We start from the raw sequence: 8221 nt of genomic DNA on the forward strand, positions 1-8221 counted from the left end.
AGTCACAGATATGCCTAGACATACCAAATGTCTGGGAACCCCAGTTTTTTCAAATTTTTAAATTATGAATTATATACAGTGTGGATTTTGTGGGGATTGAGGGGAGAGACCATGATTTTCCCAATACTAAGAAATACTAAAGATTTTAATACAGTTTATGTGGAGTATAACATATGGTAGGTTTAAAAGGAGTTTCAGAAAGACCTTTGTTTAAGAAATAATGTGTTTTTTAAACTTAATGCAAAATATACTTGAGTATTTTTTATATTAGGTTGATAAAACATTTGCTTACATTAAAATGGACGAAATTAAATGTTAGTGAACATCTTTAAAAATGTTGACACATAAAATTAGTAATCACAAGTCCATCCCTTTTCAAATTGGTGCCCATATATATCTCCTCAACCAATACTTATTTAAGCAAAGCAACATAAGGTTATACATCTGACTGATATGATACAACTATGCTACGTACTACTGCAGTCCGCTTTTTTCAATCCACTGACTCAAATGTTAATCACATTCAAAAATACCCTCACAGCCAAAGCTGGTTTGGCTCAATGGATAGAGCGTCGGCCTGCGGATTGAAAGGTCCCGGGTTCGATTCTGGTCAAGGGTATGTACCTTGGTTGTGGGCACATCCCCAGCGGGGGGTGTGCAGGAGGCAGCTGATCGGTAATTCTCTCTCATTGATGTTTCTAGCTTTCTATCCCTCTCTCTTCCTCTCTGTAAAAAATCAATAAAATCTATATTTTTAAAAATACCCTCACAACCGGTTTGGCTCAGTGGTAGAGTGTTGGTCTGCGGACTGAAAGGTCCCAGGTTCGATTCCGGTCAAGGGCATGTACATTGGTTGCGGGCATATCCCCGGTATGGGGTGTGCAAGAGGCAGCTGGTCAATGTTTCTCTCTCATTGACATTTCTAGCTCCCTATCTCTCCCTTCTTCTCTGTAAAAAGTCAAAAAAAAAAAAAATACCCTCACAGACACACACACCACACACACACACACCACACACACACACACACACACACACACACAACACACACAATAAGGTTTGATCAAAAGTATGGGTACCCTGTGACCTTGGTAAGTTGACACATAAAATTAATCATCAAGTATATAATAAACCCTCCAGAAATAGTGAACCAAGTTGGGGATTGAGGACTTGAGGCAAGAGATACTCAAAACTAAAGATTTCCACTTTTCCTTTTGAAGCCATTTTTGGGGGACTTCTGAAAGATAGATTAAGAGGAGGGGATTAGGATAAATCTTTTGGGTGCAAAAGCAAAATAAGTAAACTAAATCCTTTGTGTGTGTGTGTGTGTGTGTGTGTGTGTGTGTGTGTGTGAATGTTAGAAGTACAGAATTTGCATAACAAAGAGCCCAAGCATACACACTTTATTTTAAAGTAGCAGAGGGAGGTAAAATTGTATTACTTTAAGGGCTGGCACAAAACTCCTAGGGTGAGAAGAGTCATGTTTGGTCATAAATATGAAAATGAAACCCTTTGGGCATGAGCAGATGGTTTGTGATAAAACAGAGGGCTAGCTAAACTGTTCTGCAACAGAAATTATCTGAAACCTTGGGTGGGAGCTACGGGTGAGTGAGTTTGGTCCGAAAAGAAGGGACAGGTGGGAAGCAAGGCTAAAATCCTAGCAGAAAAAAAATGGCCACCATAAATTATCTAGGTAAATTTAAGGATTTTTAAATCCATGAATGTCTGTTGTCAATGACCAGTTGTTTGTCCTGCTATGCAGCTAATAAACCTACTTCTTCCTCTCTTGTCTCTAAATTCTTAAGTCTGAATTACTTATTACCTGGGTTAGAAGAATTGGGAGAATAGATATTTGTGTGTGACTCAGTGGGGCAGTGGAGTGTAGAACAAAGAATTCCTCCCATTCACAGGAAGCACAAATTGGAATGGAGATTGAGAATGAAGCTAAAATGAATGGAGAAACGTGAACTTTGCCCACCATATCTTTTCCTAAATCGTCAGAGTATTTGAGGAATTCAAGCCATATCCATGTGAGGATATAGCCACCAGTTATCTGGAGAAATTAAGCATGGCTAGATATTTGGATTACAAGTCTAACAGAAAAGTCCCCATTGTACTTCTTTATTTGGCTTTCAAAAAAGCCATTGGCCTATATAGAAAGCCAGACCTGGGGTGAAAATGAAATAGATTATGAAATCTTACATTAGATATTTTGGTCCACATTTATCCTTTGGTTCTTTCCGCTTAGAAACTAAGCTCTGGCACATTTTCTCTGGGTTGTTTTCTCTTCTTTTCTGTGGCTCTGTGTACATGCTGTTGCTCTTGTATTCATGCTCAGCAGTGTATTCTCTGAAATCTATAGCAATCTGAGCCTTTCTTTCAAAACAGAGCTGATGTGGAGAAGATCTGGAGGCCCACAGTGGACTTTTGCTTTGACATGGGCTTGGAAACTAAACAATAAATGCAAACCATGTTATTAATCAAAATAGGCTCAAAGGATATTTTCCTGGCAAAGTGTGTAGGCTCTTTGTTATGCAAATAGACACACTATTTCATGCGTTACTATCCACAGGCACTTGTTTAGTAATAAACTAAACAAGTGCCTGTGGATAGTAACGCATGAAATAGTGTGTCTTTACTTGTGCAATGACAGAGAAAGGGTGAAGCACATTATGGTTTGAAAGCCCCTTTTGCAAAAGGGCTGTCAGAGTGACCATTTACATATCTCAGCTGGTGACCAGAATCTTCTGTGCATCCTAACAGCTCATCTACTCTGGCTGCCAGCAGCTATCATTCACATCTCATAAAATAAGCTAAGAGTCGGCATCTCTTCTGTGTTTCAAATCAGAGGCTAAACATCACCACAGGCAGTAGCACCTGGAAATGAAATTTGAACAGAGTTGAGTCTTGACTCTTTGGGACTTTCATTGGTTCATCCATTCTTAAATTCATCATAGGTGCACAGTACTACATGATTCAAGCATGATTTAGATGCACATGTTTACATAAAGGAACTTTCCATATAAAATTGGAAAGAAGGTATACACACATACAGTCAAAAGTGCCACAGACTAGGAGTTTTCAATGTTCTGAGAATATTATTAGATGTATTACTTTAATTACTGTCCTTGTTTCATTCTTTAAGGACTACAGTGGGTAAGGCACTATCGATAAGAGGTCTGTATTTCCTGCCTATATTTTATCACCTCTTACCCATTCTTTGACCCTCTGTAATCTGATTTCACCCTCACCAACCTATACGAAATGTTCTTGGCAAACATCACCAATGGCTTCCTAATGTTAAAAAAATTCAAAAGATCTTCAGTTCTTTTTTTTTTTTAATATTTTTTAATTAAATTATTATCTGTGTACATATTTTAACATTGCTTCAGTTCTTAAGCAATTTGATGTTGATACCTTAATTTTCTCCTTTATTTTCTGTTCAATACTTATAAGATGGATCAACATTCCCACCAAGAAACTGATTTTACCTTCAATTTCCAAGATGGGCTTCTGCTACTTTTCCTCCCTGCCTCTCGGCATCTTTCTCTTTTCTAGGTCTTTCCCCTGGCTCCTCTTCTGCTGCCTATACCAATGATGAAAGTGTCTCCTGAGTTTTTGTTGGTTTTTTTTCTGACATCCTTTCCTCTATTCTCTTTTCTACCCCATTTTCTTGAAAAACCTCACACATGAACACAGCTTCTCCTCTCAGCTTAATGCTGTAGGCTCCCAGATTTCTATTTTAGATCCAAAATTTTTTGTGCTATTTCTAAATCCTCCTGGATATTTCTTAGGCATCCTAAACTCTTGGTTCTGAAATTGAATTCATTAAATTCCTTCTACATACACTTCCCATCTGTCCAAATCAGACCTCATTCCCTTTTCTTTATGTCAGAATGATTCTATGGTAATGATATTCAATGGCTAAACCAGAAACATAAGTGTTACCCTCCCTTCCCTATGTTTTTTGACACTTAACCCAATTTTTAATATTATCTGAACCCATCATATCCTCTTCATCTATAAGCATGGCCCTCATTATATTTACTAACACTATTAAAATAGCCTTCTATTTAGTCTTTCCATTTGTTAGCATTTCTTCCAACCCATCCTCCACACTGGTCGAAGAATTATCTCTGAGGAATTCCAGATAGTTCATGACAATGGTGGCTGCCTTTGTCCTGACTTCCCAATATTTCTTCCAAAAACAATAGAAATCAACAAGAAAGTAAAATAAACTACAGCAAAACAATGGATTCTGCATAATTTAGAGACTGAGATTGCCAAACTTTATATATGAATCTTATATAAATAAAAGCCAAACATGCAAATTGACTGAACAGCAAAATAACCAGTGGAATAACCAGATGCAATGACACACCCTGACTACCAGGGGGCCGACACTCAATGCAGGAGCTGCTCCCAGCCCGCAGGCCTCAGGCCAGCCAAGCCTAGGAACCCTACCCATGCACAAATTTTGTGCACCAGGCCTCTAGTTATAAGATTAAAGCAGAAACAGCAAAATTCAGGCTGGTGTCTCTCACACTGCAGCTGGATACCTCCTACATCAAGGCCTTACAGTAATCGAAGGAAGGCTGGAATAATGGGAGAGAGAAGATGGAGCCTAGAATTGGAGTAGAGTTGATCCAAACCTAGACAAAGTTATCCTAGGAGGTCTGGAAATACTAAAAGTATGCCTCATAGATTAAAGCATGGATCATAAGTAGGAGTTTGAAAGTATGTGGAATTTGAAGGGGCAGATTTTAAAAAGCAATGATTTTGAGAAGGAAAAATAATGGCAAAAGGAAAGGGTGATTTAGTGATGCTTCTATTTGGGATGCTAAAACAAAATACAATAAGCTGGTGGCTTATAAGCAACAAACATTTATTTCTCATAGCTCTGAAGGCTAAAGTCCAAGACCAGGATTCCAGCTTGGTCCAGTGAAGTCCCTCTTCCAAGTTGCAGACTGATTGTAATTCTCACGTGGTGGAAGGGGCTGAGGGCTTTCGAGGTCTGTCTCATCAGTGTAATAATCACTTCCCAAATTCCCCTCCTTCTAATGCCATCATCATCTTGGGAGTTAAGATTTCAACATATGAATTTTGGAAAGGCACAAATATTCACTCTACAGCAACATGTGTCTCTCCGCCTCACCCCTACCCTGAGAATGTACCTATCTTTTTTGTCAGTTTTTCAAAAAACCCTTTAAGAATCTTTGTTTTTGACAGAGGTGCCAAAAATCTGTCAATACATGTCAGTGGGAAAAGGATTATTAGACAGAAAAGCACCATATGTGTTTTGGAAGGAAGTGAATGAGTAGGAGCATTTGGCCAGGCAAGGGATAAACATATTCATACTAATTTGACTAAAGGAATATCAGTAAGGACTGATATGGTATGAATTATTTGAGAAAGTCTGAACTTTTCAGTTTGGAGAATGATTAATAATGAGGAAATAACTCCAGGGTACAAGAAAAAAATTAAACCAAGAATTGATATATTTCTGACCAAATGATGGAAGCCTGAATAAGGCATCATATTTTATCATAGAGGCCCAATACACGAAATTCGTGCACTGGAGGGGAAGTGTTGTCCCTTAGTTCAGCCTGCACACTCTCCAATCTGGGACTGCTCGAGAGATGTCCAACTGCCCGTTGGACATCCCTCTCACAAATCCAGGACTGCTGGCTCCCAACTGCTCACCTGCCTGCCTTCCTGATTGCCCCTAACTGCTTCTGCCTGCCAGCCTAATCACACCTAACCACTCCCCTACCAGCCTGATTGATGCCTAACTGCTCCCCTGCCAGCCTCTTTGCCCATAACTGCCTTCCCCTGCAGGCCTGGTCACCTCTAACTGCCCTCCCCTGCAGGCCTGTACCCTCCCAACTGCCCTCCCTGCCGTCCTGATTGCCCACAACTGCCTCCCTTGCAGACCTGGTCCCTCCCAACTGCCCTCCCCTGCTGGCCATCTTGTGGTGGCCATCTTTGACCACATGGGGGCAGCCATCTTGGGTGTTGGAATGATGGTCAATTTGCATATTACTCTTTTATTAGATAGGATAAAAGCCTGCTACATGGGTAAGGGCTGGCTGGTTTTCCCTGAAGGGTGTCTGGATCATGGTGGGGATTCCCTTGGGGAATAGGATGGCCTGGGCAAAGGGTTTTTAGGCCAGCCACACCCCTCAGCGATCCAAGTGGAGGTCCTGGTATATGGGATTTATTTATCTTCTACAATTGAAACTTTATAGCCTTGAGTGGAGGCCAGGGCAGGCCAGGAAGCTTGGCTTCCTCCATCTTCGGGGGAAACCCAAGCCTCCTGCTCTCTCCGGCTCCGTGGCTGCCACTATTTTTGTTGGTATTTATTTATATGCTATAATTGAAACTTTATGGAGGCCAGGGCCGGCCAGAGAGGGCAGGAAGCTTGACTTTCTCCATTGCCAGGGAAACCCAAGCCTCCTGCTCTCTCTGTGGCTGCAGCCATCTTGGTTGGGTTAATTTGCATACTCCTGATTGGCTGATGGGTGTGGCTTGTGAGTGTAGCAGAGATACAGTCAATTTGCATATTACTATTTTATTAGATAGAATAATGCATAAGTGTACTGGCTATTGGACTATAGTCACAAAACACACACACACACACACACACACACACACACACAAACAAAAAACAAAAAAACAAAAAAAAAAAAAAAAAAAAAAAAACACAGATAATTTGTAGTATCCTGCTAGATAATAGGATTTTCCAAACAGATGAATCCAGCATAGCATAGTTTTTGTTTATTTATTTAATTCAATGCAGAAAATTCTTATTGACCTAATAATATAGTAAAATAATAATTACTCAACAATATTCATAGATACTGAAAGTTTGACTTTGGATTTTTGTATTAAATTTTATTACTATCATTGTTATTATTCGAGCTTACATTTACTAGCCCCATTTTTCTTACTGTGCTCTGAAGTCACCTTCATTACCATGTTTAATCTTTACTAAAAGTCCTATGTATCATATGCTATTGTTATACCAGTTTGAAGGAAAGATAAAATGAGGCTGATAATAATGAATTCACTTCCTATGAGGTTGCACATACCTAGTTCTGTGTGACGCTGAAATACATTATGCTACTATGCTCCCAGGAGTATATTTTCATGTTAGTTTTGAGAGAGCATTAAAAGTCAGAATTAGAATGAAAAGTACCTGGCACCATCTCTTGTCTGAAAACAACGATTCAGGGTAATGTATACTCTAACAAAGAAGAGAAGACATTGATTACAATTTGCATTGACCCTCAAAAAAAAAAAAATTGCAAAGTAACATGGCAGAACAGTCCCAGAGGAAAATGCAATGGAAGGAGAAAGAAGATGGAAACTTAGAGAAAAAAGGAAAGGCTGGAAATAGAAAGTGAAAAGTCAGCAAGTAGAGACTCCAGACAGGAACACTGCTGCTTTCCCTTTGCTCTCCATCCACAGAAAGACTGCACAGAACTGTGGGAATCTGTTATCATCTTTTCTAAGTTATTTGTTGAGAATTATTCTAGAAGTTAAGGAAACCATTTTCTTCCCCAATATATGTAGTTTTCTAACTTTAGATCTTTTATTTAAATTTTTTTGTTGATTTATAAACTCTCTAAAGAGTATTTTTAACTACTGACTTAAACTGCTTTTCCTACATATTGTCTATGACTTTATTAAATCATTTCCTTTAAAATGTAATCAGTACTAAATAGGGTAAAGTATTTTACATCTTGAATTATAGATAATTTCCTTTGTAATGAGTTTTAAATAATAGAATGTTATGTCCCTGGCAGTAGGCTAACAGTAATAATGACAGCTTTTGAGGGCTGACAATGCATCAGCACTGTGCTAAGAGTTTAACATGTATTCACTCACTTAATTTGCACAATAATACTGTGAAGAACATTGTGGCAGAGACTGCTAGTTGCCTACCACCCTAATTTTTCTTTTTCCCTTCGTACCCAAATTTTATCTAAAGTGACAAAGTGCCTGCTAAAGACTCCATTTCCAAGCCTACTTTGTAGTTTCATGCAGACATGTGACTGAGCACTGGTCAGTGAGATGTGCATAGCACTATTGTGTGGCACTTTGGCTGTTGATAGATGCTTTTTATTGAACCCACCCTCTACCCCACTTTCTCTTTCTTACTCTCTGGAATGCAGGTATGATGCCTAATGACTTACCAGCCAGCCACTCAGTGCTGAGCACG

The sequence above is a fragment of the Pipistrellus kuhlii genome, unplaced genomic scaffold (assembly GCF_014108245.1).
Source record: "Pipistrellus kuhlii isolate mPipKuh1 unplaced genomic scaffold, mPipKuh1.p scaffold_m20_p_3, whole genome shotgun sequence".
Classification (NCBI taxonomy): Eukaryota; Metazoa; Chordata; class Mammalia; order Chiroptera; family Vespertilionidae; genus Pipistrellus; species Pipistrellus kuhlii.